This window comes from Felis catus, chromosome A1, assembly GCF_018350175.1.
Source record: "Felis catus isolate Fca126 chromosome A1, F.catus_Fca126_mat1.0, whole genome shotgun sequence".
Lineage (NCBI taxonomy): Eukaryota > Metazoa > Chordata > Mammalia > Carnivora > Felidae > Felis > Felis catus.
In genome coordinates this window covers 144,588,315-144,612,035 of record NC_058368.1, presented here as the reverse complement: position 1 = coordinate 144,612,035, position 23,721 = coordinate 144,588,315, and the positions used below count along the sequence as shown (strand labels likewise).

At 39.9% G+C, this 23,721-nt stretch overlaps 1 protein-coding gene across 4 annotated transcripts in view; it reads right to left on the bottom strand.

Annotated features, from left to right (window-relative positions):
• The window catches only part of RASGRF2 (Ras protein specific guanine nucleotide releasing factor 2), a 240,714-nt gene that overhangs the window by 74,001 nt on the left and 142,992 nt on the right, over positions 1-23,721 (bottom strand). The window lies entirely within an intron of this gene.

Sequence of the window (23,721 nt, the reverse complement as noted above, 5' to 3'; positions counted from 1 at the left end):
ATTCTCTCTCTCCCTCTTTCTCTGCCTCTCCCCAACTCACATGCTCTCCCTCCCTCTCTCTCAGAATGAATAAATTAGAAAGAAAGAAAGAAAGAAAGAAAGAAAGAAAGAAAGAAAGAAAAGAAACAGCTAACTTGGTTCCCACAACCAAACTTTAAGAGATAACAGATAGCAACTGCCCAGTGATAAATGTCCAGGAATCTGCCTATGATGCTCAATATTTGCAACCAGAAACCAGGAGATATCTTTCCTGGCAGATGTCAGAGAGGGGGACAGTGTCTGAGCAAGTCTTTTTTTTTTTTTTTTTAATTTTTTTTTTCAACGTTTATTTATTTTTGGGACAGAGAGAGACAGAGCATGAATGGGGGAGGGGCAGAGAGAGAGGGAGACACAGAATCGGAAGCAGGCTCCAGGCTCTGAGCCATCAGCCCAGAGCCCGACGCGGGGCTCGAACTCACGGACCGCGAGATCGTGACCTGGCTGAAGTCGGACGCTTAACCGACTGCGCCACCCAGGCGCCCCTGAGCAAGTCTTGACATTCCATTAAAACAGCACATTTCACACTCAAAGGTACTATCCCTAGAGGCTCTTCAGTTTTGCTGAGCTGAAGCCCATTTTCTAATAGACCTGTATACTTTCTACATAAATACCCATGTTTCTCACAGTTGATTTCCCACCACTGCCTCTACTAAAAAATTTTAAAGCAGAAGAAAAAAGAAAGACAAAGGAAAAAGAACAAAAATCTCAGCAGAGGTAAGGAGACTTCACAGAGGAGTTTCTTTCTCGACCCTGAAGACAGTCCTGGGTCCATTAGGCACTCTTGATCTATCTTTAGAAGACAGTGAGCCTGTAAGAGTTCTAAAAAGCCTGTCTCAGTCTATGTCTGCCTGCCAGAATCTGGCCTCTCATTCAAATGAGAACTAAACCACTACGCAGGATTATTCTATAGATTCAGACAAAACGGATGACTGACAAAATGAAAGAATTCAAGTAGAAGATGATAGTCCATATCAGACTAACACACGGTCAAGAAATTCACTGGTGCCAATAAGGTTCACAGCAATATGTTCATTACAAGGATTTAAAGAAGGCATCAAGTCATCTGCACATTACAGTTCATAAATAGGACTCCCTGTATACAAGATGGAGAGAAGCCACAGTAAGCACAAAACATTATTTGTATTTGGTCTAAGAGATTCTCTCCAGCTACCGAATTTCACTAAGCTTAGAAGAGCTCTGGGGCACCTGGGTAGCTCAGTTGGTTGAGCGTCCAACTCTTGATTTCGGCTCAAGTCGTGATCTCGTGGGATCCAGCTCCTGCCCTGCTCACCTTTTTTTTCTCTCTCTCCCTCTCTCAAAACAAATAAATAAACTTAAAAAAAAAAAAAAAGCTCTATGACTAATACCTAGAGCATCCTCTTAAGAAGATACATTTTCACCTCTGGCTCCTGAAGATTCTAAGAACTGGCTCATATACTCAGGTCTAAGGGCAAGGACTTAACAGAATCTCAATCATACAGTGAGGTCATTTATTAGAGCTTATTCCACACCATCAGCCCAGAGAAAAGGCTGTTTTCTTTCAAGATCACATCTCAGAAATACTCTCTGATGAAGGAATAAAACCCAATCAGCAGACTATTGCTCCAGCCATCACGTGGCTCTGTTTTTTTCAGTATGACCAATTCTGTCACCAGCAAGATAATTTTCAGCTCTATGAGAACTCGCCTATGTATGAGAAATGTCAATGGTTCCACAATTTATGAACTTACTCTTTTGGTAAGATGCAGGAAGAAATTATGCAATTACCAATGGTGAATTGAATGGTGAATTGAATCCTTGACCCATCTGAAACTCCGATCACATGATGGGAATGCAATGATCACAGTAGACAACTGGCACATGTAAATGCTCTCTTTTTAGCATAAAATAATTACCAAAACACATGGAAAATTCCTTAAGCATCAGATGAATTAACCTACTCTGTTCTAAGTTAGCTATTGTAAGAATTTTAAAAGAAGGCAGGAATAAAATACATACAATTAAAAGCTCCTTTCTTATCCATCTCCAAAACCACAGCCCCTGACTTTTGGTTCAGGGAACTGCAGCATTGATGAAGTCATAAATCTTCTTTCAGAGTTCTAACTAGGGTTTTCCTTATAATAAGATCCCTGGGAGAGAGTTCAAAAGAACCCACTTAACTCGTATCAACTTTTGCTCTAGAGGGAAGAGTTCAAAGTTCCAAGGCACTTGTAGAACTCCCCAAGCACTGCTCTAAGCCTGACCACTAGAGTCACTAATAAGCTTTTCACTGAAGATAACAGTAATGGATATAATGGCTAGGTCACTAAAACACGGATAAATGAAAGGGCATATTATTTTAATGGGTTTTTCAGACATAATTTACATGCCATGAAGTTTATCAAGTTTAAGTGTATAATTAGCTGATATTTAGTAAACTTAAGAGGGTTGTGCAACCCTAATCACAATCCAACTATAGAACATTTCCATCACCCCTGGTGCCAATTTGCCATCTGTTAGAAGGTGGATGAGGACTGTAAAGTATCCTCCAAACTGAGAAGGCACTTTGAGACCAAAAAACAAAGCATGCAATTCCATATAGTTTACACACAGAGTTTTACCAGGGTAACTTCCTGACAGAGAGGACTGGGCAGATGAGATAATTCACGGCTGCACAGTTATTCTCCTCAAAGTCCAGACCTTAGTCTAGATTTTTCAGAGTGAGAGGATGCACAGAAGGGCACTGTAGTGAGAATCAAAGTGTTCACGTACACCTAATTGACAGCTAAACTTTAATCAGTCTTGTGGTGCCATTTGTACATTAAGAATGGGAGAAACTGTGTTATGTTACCTTTAAGAAATTTGCGGAAGTTCAAAGCAAGCCTCTCCACATTCCAGCCTTGGTGGGCATTTCTAAGGTATGTATATTAATCTCCAAGGGACCCAGATTATGGAGCATACATGAGCAAGATGGATGGCCAAAAGATGGAGTCAGTCTTGTCAGCACTCCTACACAGTCAATCCTGTTCCCAACCACCCCCCCACCCCTCAGCCAGGACTGGGAATCTGCTTCCTTAACTTTACTTTTTATAGATTTATAGATGTACTTTTTCTGGAAATTTCATATAAATGGAATCCTGCTATGTGTGGTCTTTTGCATCTGGCTTCTTTCAATCAGCACACAAGTTAGCACACTATCTGCTGCCTATTTTGTAAATAAAGTTTTATTGGAACACAGTCACATCCATTATTCATTTGCATATCATCCCTTGCTGCTTTAGAACCATAAAGGTAGAGTTAGGAAGTGGCAAACGAGACCATGTGGTCCGCAAGCCTAAAATATTTACTATCTAACCCTTAAAAAAAAAAAAAAAAAACAAACTGCTGACTCATGGGGCTTCTGGGTGACTCAGTCCGTTGAGCCTCCAACTGGCTCAGATCATGATCTCGAGGTTGGTGAGTAGGTGCAGAACCTGCTTCAGATCCTCTGTCTCCCTCTCTTTGCTCCTCCCTCACTTGTGCTCTCTCAAAAATAAACATTAAAAAAACCCCAAAATTGCTTACTCCTGACTCAGCATATTTTTGATATTTATTCATGTTTAGCATGTATCAGACATTCCTTTTTATTGCAGAGTAATATTCTATTCTATTAATTCACTGAATTTTGTTATTCATTCACTTGTTGATAGATACCTGAATTGTTTCTAATTTAGGACTACTGGGAATAATGCTGCTATAAACACTCATCTACAAGTCTTTATGTGACCATAAAGCTTCATTCCTCTTGCATAGATATCTAGTACCCAGGAATGGAATTGCTGGATCCTGTGGTAATCTTATTTTGAAGTTTTTAAGAAACTGGCAAGCTGTTTTCCAAAGTGATTCTACTATTTAAATTCCCACTAGCAATGTATAAGGATTCCTGTTTCTCCACATTCTCACTGCTCCTTGCTATTTTCTGTGAATTTTATTACAGCTATTGTAATGGATATGAAGTCACATCTCATTGTGGCTTTAGTCTGTATTTCCTCTAATGAGTAATGAACATCTTTTCATGTGCTTTTTAGCAATTTGTTCATCTTCTTTGGGGAGACATCTATTCAATCTTCCACACGTTTCTACTCTACTTGTTTGTCTTATTATTGAGTTGTAAGAGTGCTTTATATATTCTGGATAGAAGTCCTTTATCAAATATATGATTTGCGAATATTTTTTATAGGTGTTTTCACTTTCTATGGGTGTCTCCATTTTTTTCTATGGGTGTTTTCACTTTCTTGATGGTATCCTTTTCAGCACAAAAGTTTTCACTTTCAGTGAAGTCCAATTGATCCTTTCTCTTCACCTGTGGATCTTGCTTTTGATGTTGTATCTAAAACTTCTTAGTCCAATTAATGCACTCAGACTTCTGCTGTTTTTTATTGAAGTTCATAATTTTAGCCCTTACGTTTGGGATTAATCTGTTTGTTTATAGCCACCTAATTATTTCCAGCGCCATTTGTTGAAAAGACTATCCTTTCTCCATTGAATTGCTTTGGTACCTTTATAGAAAATCATTGGACCATTCAGGTCAGGATTTATTTCTAGATTCCTGCCCCTGTTCCATTGATATATGTAACTATCCTATGCCAGTGCCAAAGTATCTTACTAATTGTAGTCTTCTATTCAGTTTTGAAATCAGGAAGTCTTCCAACTTAGTTCTCATTTTTCAAAATATCTTGGCTATTCTGAGTTCCTTGCATTTTCATAGGAATGCTGGCAAAAACAAAACAAAACAAAAACAAAAACCTTGCTGAGATTTCTAATATATACATTTAAAGTTACATACTTTTTTCAGGATCAGTTTGTCAATTTCTGCAAACAAGCCTATTGGTATTTTGAAAGGAATTGTGTTGAATCTATCAGTTTACTTCCTTTCTTCCAATCAAGATGACTTTATACTATCTTTTTTTCTCTCTCTTATTGCACTGAAGATACACCACTGCAATGCTGCATAGAAGTGGTAAGAATGAACATCTGGATATTGTTCTTGAGATTACCAGAAATATTCATTCTTTCACCATTAAGTATGATGTTAGCTGTAGATTTTTCATAGATGCCTTTTATCAGGCTAAGGAATTACTCTTATTTCTAATTTCTTGGATGGGTATTGGATTCTATGAAATGAAATTGGATTCTATGAAATGAAATCTGTTTCTATGGGGATAATCATATCATTTTTATTCTTTATTATATTTATATAATGGATTATATTAATTGCTTTCTGATGTTAAACCAATCTTGCATTTCTGGGATAAAGCCCCCTTGGTCATGGTATTTAATCTTTTTCATAAATACTTGGATTTAGTTTGCTAATATCTTATTGAGAATTTCTGAATTTATATTCATGAGAGAAAATAGTCTGTAGTTTTGTCTTCATATGTCTTTGTCTTGTCTTGGTCTCACATTAACCCTGGCTTTATAAAATGAGTTGGAAAGGATTTCCTCCTCCATTTTCTAAAGATTTTATGAATAGTTGACGTTATTTATTCCTTAAATGTTTGGTAGAAATCACTTGTGAATGCATTTGGTCTGGGATTTTCTTTTCGGGAAGATTTTTAATTACTAATTCAATATCTGTTACTGATTTGTTCAGATTTTCTATTTCTTTTTTTACAAGTTTTTAAAATATTTATTTTTGAGAGAGAGAGAGAGAAAGAGGGAGGGAGGGGAGAGGGAGAGGGAGAGGGAGAGGGAGAGGGAGAGGGAGAGGGAGAGGGAGAGGGAGAGGGAGAGGGAGAGGGAGAGGGAGAGGGAGTGGATGAGGGGCAGAGAGATACAGGAAGAAACCAAATCCAAAACAGGCTGCAACTTACATGGGGCCTGAACTCACGAACCCTGAGACTCATGAACCATGAGATAATGATCTGAGCTGAAGTCTGATGCTCAACTGACTGAGTCACCCAGGTGCCCCCCCACCTTTGCCTTTAGTAACATTGTTTTGGTCTTACATTCTATTTTGCCTGGTACTGGTACAGCAAGCCACTCCAGCTTCTTATAATTACTCTCTGAATGAAATATCTTTTCCATTCTTTTACTTTCAACATATTTGTGTCTTTTAATCTAAAATATGTCTCATATATAGCATATAGCTAGATCTTGAATTTACATCTGCCATTTTGCTGTTTGTTTTTTATTTATTCTGTATTAGCGTTTTGTTGCTGCTGTAACAAGTTACCAATTTAGAGGCTTAAAACCACATAAATTAATTATCCTAGTTCTGACATGGATCTCACTGGTCAAAAAGCAAAGTGTTATTGGAGAACCTGGGTGACTCTTGATTTCAGCTCTGGTCATGATCTCATGGTTCGTGGACCCAAGCCCCACATCAGGCTCTGCACTAACAATGTGGAGCCTGCTTTGGTTTCCCTCTCCCCCCGTCCCCTGACCACACACACACACACACACACACACACACACACACACTCTCTCTCTCTCTCTCTCTCTCAAAATAAATAAACATTTTTAAAAAAAGCACGGTATTGGCAAAATTGCATTCCTTTCTGGCAATTCTAAAGAAGAATGAATTTTCTGGACTTTTCTTGCTTTTAGAGTCTGCCTGTGCTCCTTGACTCGCGGCCCTCTCACATCTTCAAAGCCAGCTATGGCTGCCTGAGGTTTTCTTTGCTCTGATCACTCTGACACTGACTCTTTAGCCTCCCTCTTCCACTTTTACAGATGCTTCTCATTATATTGGGCCTACCCGAATAATTCAGGATAATCTTTCTGGTTAGCAACCTTAGTTCCAACTTCAATCTTAATTTCCTTTTCCATGTAAAATAACATACTCACAGATTACATTAACTAAGGTGTGGACATGTTTGGAAGCCATTATTCTTCCTACCACAATGTCTAATGCCTTATTTTTGTTCCTTATTCATCCTTTTGTGTTAAATAAATCTTTTATAATATACCATTTACATTCCGATTCCATTTTTTTTTTGTTTTTTGACTTTCATGCCCTCAACCAGGATCTCAACTTCAGGCTACCTACAATGTTGGTGTTCCCTGTTTGTTTGCCACTGAGATAGCTAATATTTCTGACAACACCCAACATCAAGGATTTTTTCCACAGTCTCCTATGTTCCAAATCAGGTCATCACCTTCCAACAATAAAGCTGCTGGTTTTCATAGCTTGCCCCATACCAAAGGAAATGGGAAGGATGGAATTAGAGCATCCCCAGGCTGAATTGCCATAAACTTCCACTGTTCTTACCTGTGGTTCGGTAGTTTTCCTTTAATAAAAGCATCCCAGTTTTTTGTACGGCTGTGGTTGATTTTAGGAGTCCATAAAATAATGGTTTTGATAATTATGTCCAATTTTATCCTTGCTTTTTGGGCAGAGAATCTACCAACCTCTTCATACCACCATTCTCATGTTTTTTTAAGCATGTAAATTTTTAGCAAATCTTACACCACAGAACCTTTATCTGAAGTAGATAAAGTCACCCAGTTTCTGAATTTGATAGCTTTGTAGTGGAAAGAGAGTCATACACCCCCTAAAAACCTAACTACATTGAAAAAAAAAAAAGATAACCTAACTTTGGATGCCCTTCTTCCATTTATTTTTTTTTTTCTTAAAAAAATTTTTTTTTCAACGTTTATTTATTTTTGGGACAGAGAGAGACAGAGCATAAACGGGGGAAGGGCAGAGAGAGAGGGAGACACAGAATCGGAAACAGGCTCCAGGCTCTGAGCCATAAGCCCAGAGCCTGACGCGGGGCTCGAACTCCCGGACCGCGAGATCATGACCTGGCTGAAGTCGGATGCTTAACCGACTGCACCACCCAGGCGCCCCCCTTTTTTCCATTTAGATATGTTACATCATTTCGTAAGGTGACAAGAAGAGTATTGAGGTGACTGGCAACAGCCTCATATTATTAGCAATAATTGTCCAAAGGCTGAGTTTAGTACCTATAATTTTTATCTGAATTTGAACAAAAATACCTTTGTTCCACACAGTTAGCACTGCTTCTCAAGATCCTTCTGACTAATGAAAAAAACCTAGTGTGTCTGATACTATAAACATACCCAAATAAAGTATAATCATTATGCATAAAATTTAATCAGGACTTAAAAACATCACAAATTGAATTAAACCACATTGGAAACTATTCTGGAGCACATGCATAATCACAGCGCCAGTATAGCTGAGTCCAGCCCTGGATATGGTCCAAGATACTGCCTATACTGCCTATACTGACATCCACAGGAATGTCAGTCCCAGCAGCTGGACTGGTGATATACTAGCATGGCTGGGGCAGTACAGGGGGAAGCCTCAAGGAACTCTTGTGTAAGAAAATCCCGCGTGACCACAGTAGGTACAATAAAGTAACTGGAAGCCATTCAGACATCTTAGAGATGTTCTCCTGTGTTCCAAACTTCTGCCTCTCCATTCTCAGCATTCTCTATATCCAACAGAGCCATCTTTTTGGGGCATAGGTCAACTAGACAGTATGAAAGTGTCAATGAACAGGAAGCATAAATTAGTCCCAGGTACCAAAACATGGGGCTTAATCCATTTTCCATCCTGCAACTCACACTACAAATTCATGGAACAGCACCTTTCCTTCTGATTATCACTATGCTAGGGGAAAACAAAGTTAATTCTCAAAATCTCCAATAAATTAGACATAATTATTCCTTTTTTGGTTATGAGGAAACTGATGTCCAAAATTTGAGCAAGTCAGTGACTTAACTCAGAATTCAAGGCTATACACACAGGCAGTGAGAGCACCTGTCTCTTGATCCACTGAAATTCATGACAGCAAAAGCCACATCAGATGACCCTGTCTTCAACAATGGCAACAATTTACACTAGCATGTGTGACAGTTTCAAAATAGAAGGCAGCAAACATAATTAGTATTATTAAGATACTAGTTCCCTATGGACCCCAAACTCAATCTCCCTTGCACCCTATCCAGAGTGGAATACAGGCAATGTTTTCTAACTCACAGTATAGCCAGGGATCTGCCTCAAGCCCTTTCCAAAATGAAATAAGGTGTAATTAAACAACCTCAGGGGATGCCTCTCCAAGGGTGAATGAAAGAGGCTGCACAAGCTCATCTAGGAAGTACATCTAGTCCCTTCTCTGGTTCTTCCCACTTAGATTTCTTGTTGACATCTAACACTTAGCTAATTGTGAATTGAGATCGTTATCGTATTACTAACTCGTTTTTCAGGCATTAGACTCACAATTGAATCATCCGCATTGCTTCTTTCTTTTTTATCATCTCCTATATACCATCCATCAAGTATGCCTACACTAACATTATTCTTAGACTCCTTCCCCTTCCAGAACAGTCCCAGTGCAAGTCCTACCATTACTACCATAAAAACATACTGGCAAGACTCTCACCTCCTCTGTCCCCAATTACCTGTCATTATACACAAGAATCTATTGCAATGAATACCACTATATACCACGAATTCATTTAACATAGTTATTTCTAATTCTCTTGATTGTACCGAGAAATGACACTCCTTTCATGGGATGACCACAGGATGACAAACAATTGATATCTTTGCAGTTATTTTACTAATTCTTGCCCATATAACAATCAGTAGGGGGTGCAGTTTGCACATATGTGTGTGTGCATATGCACACACACACGAGTGCAATAAGTGAGGCAGGAAGAGATTAGAGGGAATAAGTGGGCGACAGGGGAATGCATTCATTCCAGTTGAACACTGGTCCATTATGACGATAGGGGTTGGAGATCTAATGGTAAACACAACACTCCTTATTCTTAAGAACCTTATAAATCACGTGGACAAGGGGAGCCTGGGTGGCTCAGTTGGGCGTCAGACTTCAGCTCAGGTCATGATCTCATAGTTCGTGGGTTCAAGCCACGCATCAGGCTCTGTGCTGACAGCACAGAGCCTGGAGCCTGCTTTGGATTCTGTGTCTCCCTCTCTCTGCCCCTCCCCCACTCTGTCTCTGTCTCTGTATCTCTCTCTCCCTCTCAAAAATAAACAAACATTAAAAAAAATTAAATCATACGGATGAAAACAGCTAGTAGCAACGGCCGGAAATATTCACTGAGCACTTAGCTGGTTCCAAATTCTGGGCGGGGAGAACTGCCATGAATCATCTCATTTAATCCTCCTGACAACTCTGTGAGGAAGATACAATCATTATCTTCACTTTAAAATGAAAACAATGAGACTTAGAGAGGCTGCCCTAGATCATACAGCTAGACAATCAGCAGAACTTAGAAGTTTATGTGACACCAAAATCCATTCTCCTGAACACTTTTCACTACTGACTCCTTAGAGACACATTCTTCACTGTTCTAACTGGTATCCCTTCTCTTTACGGCCCTCCTGGCCCCTTTTCCTTGAAGAACTTCTTGTTCCACTGCCAGAGCACCAGATACCGAGAATCAGAGGCTACTTTTCCAGAGAGCACTGTCCTTGAGAAAAGGCACACAGCCTCTCTTTCCCATCCTCAACAAAGTAACAACGGAAGGTCAAATCCTCAGGATGAGCCATTAACTCCTGAGAGGGCAAGGGGCTTCTTCACTGTATCCTCCACCCACCCCATGGTGCCAAGAGGAAGAACAGACACTCCGAGTCCATCACAGATCTTGACCGAACTGTCTTCTGCAGTTGGCAGCCTGAGTGTTTTCAAAACCAAGCCTGGAAGTGCACTAAGGATCGGTGGGTGGTACCAAAGCTATGCTTTAAATGGGTGAGTCGTAGGGTATATGAAATATATCTCAATACAGCTGTTTAAAAATTTCAAAACAGCAGGGAAGCCAGCCCATCTTTGAAAATGAGAGGCTATCTCTAAGTCACCATCAAGGGGAGGTGAATGGCAGAATATATTTTAAGGAAGTGCATGGTAGGTGGATTTTAAAATGACAGAGTAAATAAGTAAAATTTGGTTGGTGAAGTCAGGGGTTTATTCTACTGGCCTTGATGTTTACCTGAAGAAATGTTTCGGAAAACAAAGAAATAATGTTCAAACTGCCCGAAATGTCTTCCTGTGTGCCAATCAGTATCCAAGTACCTCTCCTCAGGAATGCTTTGGTGCTAAGTCCTTAGCCCTGCTGGGAAATTAAACACAAACAATGAAACACACACAGGACACCAGGAATAAAAGATAGTCTCTGAAACCTCCAAAGGTACAGAAAATGACTCAATCTGGGAGGGAAGGAAACTGAGATTCATATTTGAAGATGGTTAGAAATTAAAAATCACTGGCAACCAATTAATTAATTGCATACAAGTGAACTGCCTACCAATTGTTTAACTGTCTCTTGAAAATATCAGAGGTATATGGTTCTGAAATACTTTACAAAAGCAACCAGGTTTAATAGAATGAGCACTGGACCAGGAGTCCAGAGAACTGGACTCGAGTCCTATTTCCGGAATTTATAACTGCCTATGATTAAGTCATTTTACCTTGTTTAGCCTGTTTCATTATACACAGAAGAGGAATTTGTATCTGCCTTCCCCCTTCCCAGACTTGCTGTGGTGGACACACATGTCATTACTTATGAAAGGGCTTTGGAATCATAAGGTATAGGACTGTCTTTCTAAACTCATAATGCTAGGATAGAAAAAAGGAAGTGAGGACATCACTGACAAATCTTTACCACTGCACTGAGGAAGGTAAATTCGTGGAGGCAGCAGATACCAGCCTTTGCTAAAACTATTTGCTTTTGGGCGCCTGCCTCTTGAGGGGACTGTGGTTTGTGTTATGCACGATCCACAGCAACAAGGGATATGACATAACATTATTTGCCAGATGAAGGTTTATCCCAAATGCTCTACCACTATTTTGAATTAGTTCTGAATTGTGTACAAGATCTTGAAAATTAGATGCAAGACAAAGAAAACTCTGTGAAGAGAAGGAGGATTATAGGCACTGTTGCCACTCAAATGCTAAAAACTATCTTTAAATACCTACCCTCAGACTCCTTACAGCTGATGATCCAGTAACATCTGAACAAGGAGACATTTAGCCCCCACAACTATCTGTTACATTTATTTAAAATGCACACACAACACACACACACACACACAACAATACTATTATTTTACTCTATTTCTACTAGTCTATTTGGGGTCTTCTGTAAGTTTATGGCACCTGATTTTTGAAGCCACTTAAATACAATTTGCTTCAGTGTAGGTCTTTCACCACTTCTCATTATGATGCCCGTGTAGAAATTGTGGCAATATTAATTTAGTCAAATATGACAGATGCTGCCTTCACTTAATCTAAAACCAGCTAAATTCCTAAGACTATCACACACACCAGGGAGCCTGTGCCCATAAAGAATAATTGTAGATCCAGAGGAAAAAACTGTCTCCAAGTTAAAAAAAAAAAACACAACTATTTTCAGAGAGATCTAACTAATTTGAAGGATGTATGAAATACTCTGAAACTAATATTAACCTCCTCTTTCAGGGTCATGCATTGAAGCCTTGTTATTTTGCTACTGTGACATTTTCTCTTGGTTTCCAAGTCCAAAGTTTTACAACATGGCCGATAATTATACTGATTATTATCAGTTACCTGGCATTCCCATCTTGATCATTTGAGATTTACTTCATGCCTGTTCATCTAATCTCCTCAACTGGATCGTCAGTATTTAGAAAGTAGAAAAAATGCCTCATACTTCATTTTTATCTTTCCATAGTACCTGGAATGGCACAGAGCGTACACACAAAGATCTAGAGAACTAACTGAAGATTAAATAAAATCAAATAAACTTGTGCATCATTTAATCCAAAGAGCAGGAAAGAATAATTTTTAAGCCAGGCAGAGATTTCTGAATCTCGATACCAACCTCTCTGATGAACAACTAGATTCAGACCTTTTGTTTAAAAATTCAAAGCAGCTGACATTTCTAAGAGCCTTTCCATCAGAGCAGGGTAGTAAAAACATGGCAGCTAGACTTCCCACCCTCTCCTACTCCCCAAAATTTGTCTGCAAACCCCATCCCTCCATAGTCCCCTCCCCTAATATCATTGGCCTGGTTTCTAGTCACAACATTTCAAGAGCCAAGTTTTTGGTCCTAGAATCACAAAGTCGGTATATAGAGAATACAAACCACCTACCAGTGCAGAGTTTACTAGCTTCTGATTCAGAGCTTTGTCTGACACTTCTAAAATGCTCCATAATTCCAAGAGACCAGAACTTCTGCAGAAGGGCCTTAAACTGGAGCAGTACAATTCCCTGGGTAGCTGAGATGCTAGGGTAAGTGTAATGTGTCACAAAGGCCAGCTTCAATTTCATCTCGAAATGGTAATTACAATTTTAAATTCAGCATTACAGACAGACAATAGCTACACAGGGAGGCTCCTTTCAGTTTGCAGAAGAGCCATTAGATTCCTTCCTATTGCTAAGCAACAGTTGTTAAAATCAAACTGCTCTCAGCTCTCAGTTGAAAAATCAGTCTATTCAGTTCAGAGCACTACAGGTGAAGGGAGAAGAGAAAGACTATTTAGACATCTTGAAAAGTAGATTTAAGCCACATGTTAACTTTAGATATATTCTTCAATTTCAAAATATTTGGTAGGGAATACGCCCAGGGTGCTCTGTCTCACAGGGAATAGTCCAGACATGCTTCTCTTTCCACAATAAAAATATGCACCTTAAACTCAATTTGATTATGAATAACCTGGCCATGACACTACCTGTAGTTATCTATTGCTGCACAACAACTTACCCTATAACTTAGAGACTCCAAACACATTTATGGTCACATAGGTTCCTCAGGATGAGGTTTTAGAAGTGGCTCAGAGGGGTGAGTCTGGCTCATGGTTTCTCATGAGGTTGCATCCAGATGACCACCAGGGTTATAAGTCATCTAAAGGCTCGACAGGAGCTAGAAAATCTATGTCCATGCCCACTCATGCAGCTGTTGGCCAGAGGCCTACTTTCTAGTTTCTTGCTAGCCTCATGGGCCTCTCCTCATGACATGGAAGATGATTTCCTGCACCCCACCTCTGCCACCCCCAAACAAGCAATCTAAGTGAGAATGACCAAGAGAGAGGTCAGTGTGCCTTTTGATGATTTAGGTGTCAAATTCAAACATGATCACTTCTGCTTAATTTTATTTGTTAAAAGCAAGTGACTGAGTGCTCCCACATAAAAAGTTGAAGAAATTAAACTCCACCTCTTGAAGGAAGCAGTATTGAAAGAACTGGGGGGCATATTTTTAAAACCACCAGACCACTCAACAGAAATGTTCATGTCCTTCTCCGAACAAAATGGTGGCACTGGAGAAACCCAAAGAATGAAGTTCCAGCCCTGCTCTATATACTCAAGGCAGAGGTTGGGATTGATAATTGGTGCTGTACATCCTCTGTTCATTCCTGGATGACAGGATTCAAAACAGTCACTTAATACCTACGTGACCTTAGATAATTTGCTTAACTCTCTGTATCTTAATTTCCTCCATTGACAAGAAAATATAATGCCAGTAACTATTTCACATATAGTTAATATCCGTAAAGCTTAAAATAGTGCTTCGTATATATACCCTATAGAATGATGTAACCTTATTGTTGCTGTTACTGTCATGTTGACTCAATTTGTATATAGAAATGCCCAAGAGGGCAGCATAAGACAGGGGTTTACAAGATGTGGGTATGACTTTGGGAGACGCTCTGTAAAAGCCATCCACAATTACAATGATTCACAATCAATAAAACAGACTAATTACATGCTAACAAGTTGCTTCTTCAGGTCTTCCCACCAATTGTAAGGCTCGAGGCCACAAATGCTGGTAAGAGAAACAACCTGAACCAGACACTTTGGGTTGCATAAGGTTAGGACACGTGCAGGACCTGTGCTCTCAGGGGATATTCCTGGTAGATGAAAAGCCCATTCCTCTCTTACCACAGACTTTAGAAGCTTTAAGATTCGGTTCACCTGTGCTGACTTGCACCATTAACTGTGCACAAGCAGACATTTCTATATGTTACTTCTACTGCCACAATTAATCTCTGATATACTACTTTGAAAAAGGTTGTAACTAAAAGCTTATCTCATCCTTCTTAATGTATGGAGCTGATGCAATATTACATAACCACAGTAGTATCACTGCTTATTTCTCCCAGTAGAAAATTCACTGGGGCACCTGGGTGGCTTGTTCGGTTAAGCATCTGACTTTGGCTCAGATCATGATCCTGAAGTCTGGGAGTTCAAGCCCTGCATGAGTTGGAGGCTGCTTCAGATTCTGTGTCTCCCTCTCTCTTCACCCCTCACTCACACTCTTTCTCTCTCTCTCTCAAAAAATATAAATAAACATTAAAAAAAGGAAAGTTCACTGAAAATTTTCACTTTTCATTACATATTGTTGGGACTACTACTCTTAACTTTACAGAGTCATGATTTCCAATTTTTTGTAGTGTTGACATGCCTATTACTGATTATTTGCCTTCTTGCATTTATTACAAAAGTTAAAAAAAAAAAAACAAAAAGTCCAGGAAGCCAGGAAATGTTTTAGTTTTATATGAGGATTATTTTTGTTTTATGACCACTGAGTCATCACTAGTGAAATTATTTCTGACTCATCAGAGATTACATTCTCTCATTATTAAAAGTACTGTAGTGTATGTTAATTTTTTTTAATCTGTAATCTTCAAAGATTCAGGAGTCCTGGGTTTAGATTTTTTTTTTTTTTCTCTTTCTAATTAGTCTCCTCCAGCCTAAGATTTTTCACCTTCAAAACAAACAGGATTGCTTTACTATTAGTATCTTTTTCACTGTGGAGAAGCTCTACAGAACCAGAATATAACCCTGGAAATGCACTAAAGGGCATATCCTGAGCATTAAGATTCTATCAGACTCCTGACAAGCCTACAGGATGCAAGCCTGGCTGGCTTCATGGTTTGAAACCTGGAATGCATTGTGCCCTAAGCTTAGAAGGGCCCACACTTGGTTTAATGCTTAACTATCACTGTCTTAAAATTCTTTATAGTTTTTTAAACAAGGGGACCAGCACTTTCTTATTGCACTGGCCCCTACAAAGTATTTAGCCAGCCTTGGCAATAGGACATACCTCCTTGAAATAGTGCAGAACTCCAAGAGATGAGAACATACCAAAGAAAAAAGACAATTGGACAATAGGGAAAGGAGGAGATAAATAAGAACTTTGACCAGGTGTGTTGCACAGAAAATGAAAAGATGGGGAGAGCCCCAAATGAGAAATACTATATGCAGCCAGCATCCTGACCTTAGATTTCTGAACGCCGTTGCTAACTTGGGTTAGATAGACAGCCTGTTTCCTTCGATGCCCTGATTACCAGGACACAGGACACTGGGAGACTGAGAATCAGATCAAGAAAGTGAGCACAGTCTTTCCAAGGATGGCAAATAGTAGAGCAGTTATTCTTAGCCTTTTTTCAGTTTTCACACAATTCACATTGCAGCACATTTCCATCAATATCTGTTTTGGAGTGCCTGCCTCTGGGAGGAAGCCGATCAGAATCCTCAGGGGGATAAAGGTATTTTAAAGAAGTCCCTAACTGTTCTCATTCCACCCTACCCACATCCCATTGAGAATCACTGCAATGAAATATCTACATGATATTAGCTTTCTGAGTTAGAAACAGGAAATCAATTTGTGATTTCTGCCTGCATTTACAGTTTTAGCTTGTAAAACAGACACTGGAAAAAGCCCACATCCTGTGCCTTTCTTATAAGATCACTCAATAAATAGATAAGCTACTTAAACAGAGCTGAGTGTTCTCACAAATCCTGAACCAGACTACAGATAGCAGGGTATGTATGTGGCATTCGCTTAATTCACGGTAATCAACATCCTCCGGAAAATTTAATCCACTTCTCAATTCAGAGATAAACGCTTCCCCCGACCAGATGCTATCACTGTACTAAGGCCCTCGCTTCTGCAGTCCTGTGAAGAAAATCACAGATCCTCAATGCCCACGGCTGGCCAAGTCAGAATTGACCCATGGATGACTAATGTCACCAGAGCTCATCTGTCTGGAGTCACCAGCTGCTGAACCTGTCAGGTGAGGGCCAAGCACACCTATCAGTGGGAAGATGAAACAGGTGTGTTGCAGACAAAGACAGGAGGGAGAGTCAGTAACAACATTAATTAATTCGAGTTTCCCAAGATCTTGTTCTTTCTGAAGGAGATGTGATGTGGGACTAGGGGAACCGTAAGGACAAGGAAAGCTGGAACTTGACAGTGAACAGATCTGAATGAGCCTCATTCTCAGTAAGTGCAAGTACGAGGGCCAAGCCCTCTACCACGCTGGGTCTCACACTTACTTTAAAATCTATAAAACTAGATGGAGAAAAATGGTACCTGCTATTACTTCTATGGTGAGGGGGTGATGATGAGGCATCCTTCAGATCTTCGAGATAAGATTACCCAGTAAAAGCCAAAGTGGTCAAGTGGAGGAGAAGAGATGGACTTCCTGTAGAGCAGCTGGGCCAAAGGAATAGGAAACGGTCAGGGAGAGGGTCCTTAAGAAGATCAGGAATCCATTGCTAGTATGTAGACATGTCTCAGGAAATCTTATCTCCGTCAATCTACACTCCAGATGTAAGTGATTACAGGAAATCTGAGGTCACACACTGGTGGTTCACAGCCAAATATGGTCCTCAGAAGTACTTTGTTTGACCTGGACAGTATTTTTAAAGTATGAATTCACTTCTAGTGTTTAAAAACAGATTTCACATAAATATCCAGATTTCTGGCTTTTCTTTAAGAAAGAAAACAGATATGACAGCCCTAGTCTGTGTACTCTCATGGCAAAATCGGGGGGAGCTGAGCGGTGGCTGTCCCCCCTACGCATGGCATCAGCTCTCCAGCCCATCCTTCCGTTACCTGCCTGGCCCTAAAATGGATGAAACTGTAATGCAATCAAGTGGCAATTAAGCAATGTGAGTGAATTAAAGAAGAGAACAAGCACAATCAACCGTATTGTACTTGTGCAGTGGAGAGACAGTAATAGAGGAGAATGGTCTGCATGGAGCCCGGGAAAGGGCAGGACAAAGAGTGTGAACTTGGCAATGCGACACAGTCAGGAAAGAGGGTGCCCAGGCCAGCTGGAATCAGAATCTGGGTCTGCTTGAAAGAGTATCAAAGACATATGATGAGCAGAGGAGGTGTTCCATGTGACCTAGCTTATTGTAGGGCATCTTTCCAGGAAAAGAATGCAGTGACCACCTGACAGGAGCCTTCCTACCTGCTCTTCAGCCTGGAACAGTTAAAGATGTAACTTCACAGTTTCAAAACTCTCATTGCAGTGTGTGTGTTTAAAAATAAGACTTGGAATCATGGTTAATTTAAATTTGGTTTGCCAAAGCTCTTTACTTTTCATTAATAATAGTGATAATATGGGGCGCCTGGGTGGCGCAGTTGGTTAAGCGTCCGACTTCAGCCAGGTCACGATCTCGTGGTCCGTGAGTTCGAGCCCCGCGTCAGGCTCTGGGCTGATGGCTCAGAGCCTGGAGCCTGTTTCCGATTCTGTGTCTCCCTCTCTCTCTGCCCCTCCTCTGTTCATGCTCTGTCTCTCTCTGTCCCAAAAATAAATAAAAGTTGGAAAAAAAAATTAAAAAAAAAAATAATAGTGATAATAATGTTTTACTTAAAAATATAAATTAGATACATTCTAACCCCTAAACTTCAAATAGCTATCTATCTTTGGTGAAATAATGAAAAAATGTTTTTTTAAATATTTTGGAAAAACACAAAACAATGGAAAATATGTCCCAAACTATGATACCTCCTATGGGGCAGGGCAGGGGGGGTACTAACAAACAAAAAAAGAGTCATTTATATTTAGGAATAAATACAACAAAACAAATGCAAGACATATGCTGAAAAATTAAAAAACAATGCTGAAATGAGAACAGATCTAAATAAATAAAAAGATATTCCATATTCATAGATTAAAAGACTAAATATTGTTAAGATTGACAATTCTCCCCAAAATGACCTACAGAATCAATAGAATCACTATAAAAATTTCAAGTGAGACTTTCAATTTCAGCTCTGACATGTAAAGAACTTAGAAGCTAACACACCTGCCCTTACAAGAAGAAAAGCTGGAAAAACTGAAAATCAATGACTTTTCTTGGCCACATCAGAAAATTGAGGCTGTAGGACAAATGACCACTCTCAAATCTGGAGGGACAGGTACATCCCGAGAGATATCGCTGATATCTGCTTATCTGGTGTAGAAGTCGCTAAAGCCATGAACTGGCAGCAACAGCAAATGGTCATTTTGCTCAACGGCTAGAGGCTGAATGTGGACCAGCCTAAGAGTAGAACTGCTGGGGACTACATTCTGAGGGGCCCGCATACTACTTCTGGCTCTTGCAGGTAAGAGAGAAGAGCACCGTTGTGAAATATGCCCAGAGCCTTCTCTGTAACAAAGATCTACTCTCCAGGGAAAAAGACTGTCTAAGCCTTACCCAGCTTGGGGAAGAGTATCCCTCCCACTTCCTGTCTTATCTAAGGAGAAAATAACGGGGGCACCTGAGTGGCTCAGTAGGTTAAGCGTCTAACTCTTGATCTCAGCTAAGGTCATGATCTCCCAATTTGTGAGTTCGAGCCCCATGTGGGGGCTCTCTGCTATCAGCACAAGGCCCGCTTCGGATCCCCTCTCCCCCTCTCTCTCTGCCTCTCCCTTGCTCGTGCTCTCTCTCAAAAACAAATAAATAAACATTTAAAAAATAAGGAGAAAATAACATAGTCTAGAGGGGTCAGAGCTTCGGTGAAATAAATTGGGAATGCTGTAACCAGAGAAGGAACAAACACACCGCCTACACTCCAGCAGTTCCCTGCCACTATCTACTATTGACTACACTGACTTGAGTGGTCTGACAGAAGAGAAAACAGATTATGAATAATCTACTTTACAAGCACCAAGTAATCACCAGTAAAGAACTCACTATTTCCCTAAGCAATTGTAACTGTGCCATTAATTTTTCTCTAAGTACATTCAACCATTCCTCTATTTTGTTAATTTACCTTGACTTGCATAGAATGGTAAAACATACAATCTGCTCATGGATAATCAAGAGTTGCTTGTGGTAACTCCACTGCCATTACTTCTAGTCTCATAAAAAGAACCCACCTCACACTTCCATATGTTATTTGAGATCATTTCATAAACTCTATAATTAACCCTAGAGCTTCAGGTGTGTAGTAAGTACAGTGACGTGCCTTGATATGTCTATTCATTGGATTTGCATTTCTATTCATATCTTCACTATATCCAAACTGCACCTGCAGATTCCCTGTATCAGCATCCGTCTGAAATGCACACAGTTTAGTTTCTACTTTAATGCAGAGCTTCTAAATTTGAGCAGATGCTTAAAATACATATTGCAACCAGTGTAGTGGCACACAAGACCTTGTCAATTGCCCTTCGTCTTGATCTTGTACAAAGTTAAAGCTCCACTCCAGGACAGGGCACTTATTTGACTGACTGAGGATGACTGGTCCCCTACCCCCAATTCCCTCTCCCCAATGAGCAAAATTTCCTATAGCTGCTGTAATTCCAAGAATGACCTGGAGCGGACTCATAAGCAGATTTACCAGGAAGCCGATGACGCTTAAGCTTCTGAGCTTTCTTCCAAAGCCCTGGGAGGTGCCCTAAAGGTTGGTACTTGTGATTTTATATTCTTTTCCTTGAGATAAATTGTATAAGTGTTAGGCCCCCAAATTCTAGATCCTGCCATAAGTGGGCCCAATGTAACTTGGCTGCCAATCAGAAGGCAAGCGCTAAATAAGCTGTTAAGTCTTCATAATATGAAGTTAACAAGGATTGATTTAGGGTTGCAATCACGCCCACAGAATGGGCCATTCATCTCCAATGAGGAACCTCCAATAGAAGCAAAGAGGGTATGACACGGAAGGAGAGACTTATCTATCTTTGGAGAGGGTAGGGCTCTAGGTACTAAAATAAAGCAGTGGGTAAAATCCATGTTTTTCCCATTGTATGTGGAAATTAGGTAGGCTCAGACCCCAGGGAGTGGATCCCAGACCATCTTCCACAAATAAAATTATATTTCTCTGCCTTTAAGGCCAAGCATGTGCAGCTTGTCTGGTGTCCTTACAAAGAAAAATTTCTGTCCGCTTTCTTGCTAAATTTGAAATTTCTTTTAATGAAGTAGCAAAACCTTCCAAGCAATAATTAAAGAGAAACAGCTTAATCTGCAAATGCCTGGAGTGAATATTTGAAAACATAATCATTAATTGGCAGGTCTAACCCAGAGTTGGGGGTAGGGATGGGGGTGTGAACGTGGGAGAGGATTAAAGAAGGAGGGAGCCTGAAGACAGCCTGAAACATGGAAGCCCAATCTGCAGACCACATGACCTAACTGGGCGGAACCTTGTTTCCTACCATGGGCTGGGACACAGCAGACCTGCACCATCAGGTGGGCCCACATTATAGTATACAAGCAGACAGGAGCCTGTAAAGGCTGATGCAAGCACAGTGTTCACTTACACAATCTCTCCTTCTGCTTGCCTTGGTGACTCCTTAGGTTCTAGAGTGAATCTGGGATGGTGATTCCTGAATCAGAGGGTGGGCACAAAGTCTGGTTTGGGAGTTAACCACTATCTAGCACTCCCTTCCCGTGAACACCTGAACATCTGGGTCTAGCCCTTCACAGGGCAGTTAATACTCTCCCTGGCTTGTCAGTAAGTCTAGATCTTTGCCTTCACACCTCCCTGTTTCTGCTCCCAGTCCACCTTCCCCAGCCACCTGTGCAACCAGCCCTTCTGTAGAGTTCTCCAGGAATCCCCTACGGGGATCCAGGGAATGGCTGAGCCCCAGGAATATACTGGCCTCCATTCCAGAAGAAACCCCCTTTCTTACCACCATTAGCCATTGCAACTGACCCATGTGCAACATGCTACCCTTACAGTAGGGCCACAGACAGTGCCAAATCCAATCTTTAATTCCTTTACTTCTAAAATTGAATTATGGGGCACCATCACATTACAGGCAACATCAGCAGCACCATAATAAAAAAAGCAGTTTGCTCACTCAGGGTCAGGCTACCCTGCCCTTAGCCACACTGGCTGTGGTCAGTCACCATCCATCCCTCCTCAGCTGGCTCACTGAAGAGAGTTTTCTTCCTAAAGCTATTTCAGTTCCAGGGGAGAAGTAAGAAGAAGGGCAGCAGAAACAGCAGTGTTCAAATGGTGAGAAAGACTTTGTTGTTTTGGTTACTTTACACTCTGGCCCATTATGCACAGACAAGTCAAAGTCAGAAAGCCATTCTTGAAAGCTCATTAGAACTTTTGCTGCAATCCCAGGTGAAAAAGAAAAACCTTCCCCTACCCAGCCTCCAGCAAATGCGGAAATAGGGTCATTGTAAATTAACATAAAAACTACTTTCCTTCATGAACCATATTTAAATTATGAAACCTATGAGAAGGCTCTTTCCAAAGACAGACTAGCTTGTGATAATGAAAGACAGAAGAGAAAGTCTCAACGAATCACAGTTGATAAGCAATTCTGCTGAGAGCATAATGAAGATTCCTTTATAACTTCACCAAAAAATGTTCATTATTACAGAATGGAGTCAACAACAGAAGTCAACTGGATTGACAAGACATCAGTGCTATTACCATTACAGGCTGTCTCGTGTTATGTTGGTGGGACTTTTGGGAGAAAGTTTTGAGAACAGAGCAAAAAAAACACCCTAATTTTCCATACCACATCAAATGCAGCATGTGTGGCAAAATATTGGAGGCAGAATGTGGTTAATCTGCAAAGATTTCCATTATATATATATAATGTATTATATTATACAATGTATACAATGTATTATATTATATATATATATACTTCATGTTCATATATATTCATATAATGTATTATATATATATAATGTATTATATATGTAATGTATTATATATATAATGTATTATATATAATGTATTATATAATGTATTATATATATAATGTATTATATATATAATGTATTATTTATTTATATATATATATATATATATATATATATATATATATACTTCATGTTCATTATAGAACATCTCTCTCTGTTTTTCAATTTAGAAAGAAGTCACACAGATAGTACCTACTAGTTACTATTGTTGAATACAGGTTCATAGGCTTTAGAAATGGACTCTTTTGGGGTAGGTGAACAATGGCTAATTAACAAAATATACCCTCACTCATGGTTCTACAAAGCATGATGATTAGAACTCATGGGGTTAGTTTAGATGAAGATACTCACAGCAACAAGGCTGTTGAAACCACATAAAGATTTGTTTTAACGTAATGTCCTTCTTGCACATGAGAGAAGACAGAGATAATGAATTATAATTTTCATCTATTAAAATACTGTGCCTTCATTTTAAGTACTACTTCATTACCTGGAAAATTAACCAAGAGAGTTCAGAAAGCATCGTAAAGCTACTGGAAGTGAATTATGAGTCAGCTAAAGCAATAGCCCCTCCATCTTCCTTCCCTCCACAAGCCTTCCCTCCCACCTTGCATATGCTTTTAGCCTTGTACTCAATTAAAAAGGAAACACTTGTGCCTGGTAATTTGGCTAAAAAGGTTAGAGAACTCCAGAAAACAACATGGGAGAAATAACACATCCTTCTGTGATACAGAAGTTCTTTATAGTATCCCCCCACACCACCTGTGTGAGACTCACCTGACGGTGCTTATTTATTTATTTATTT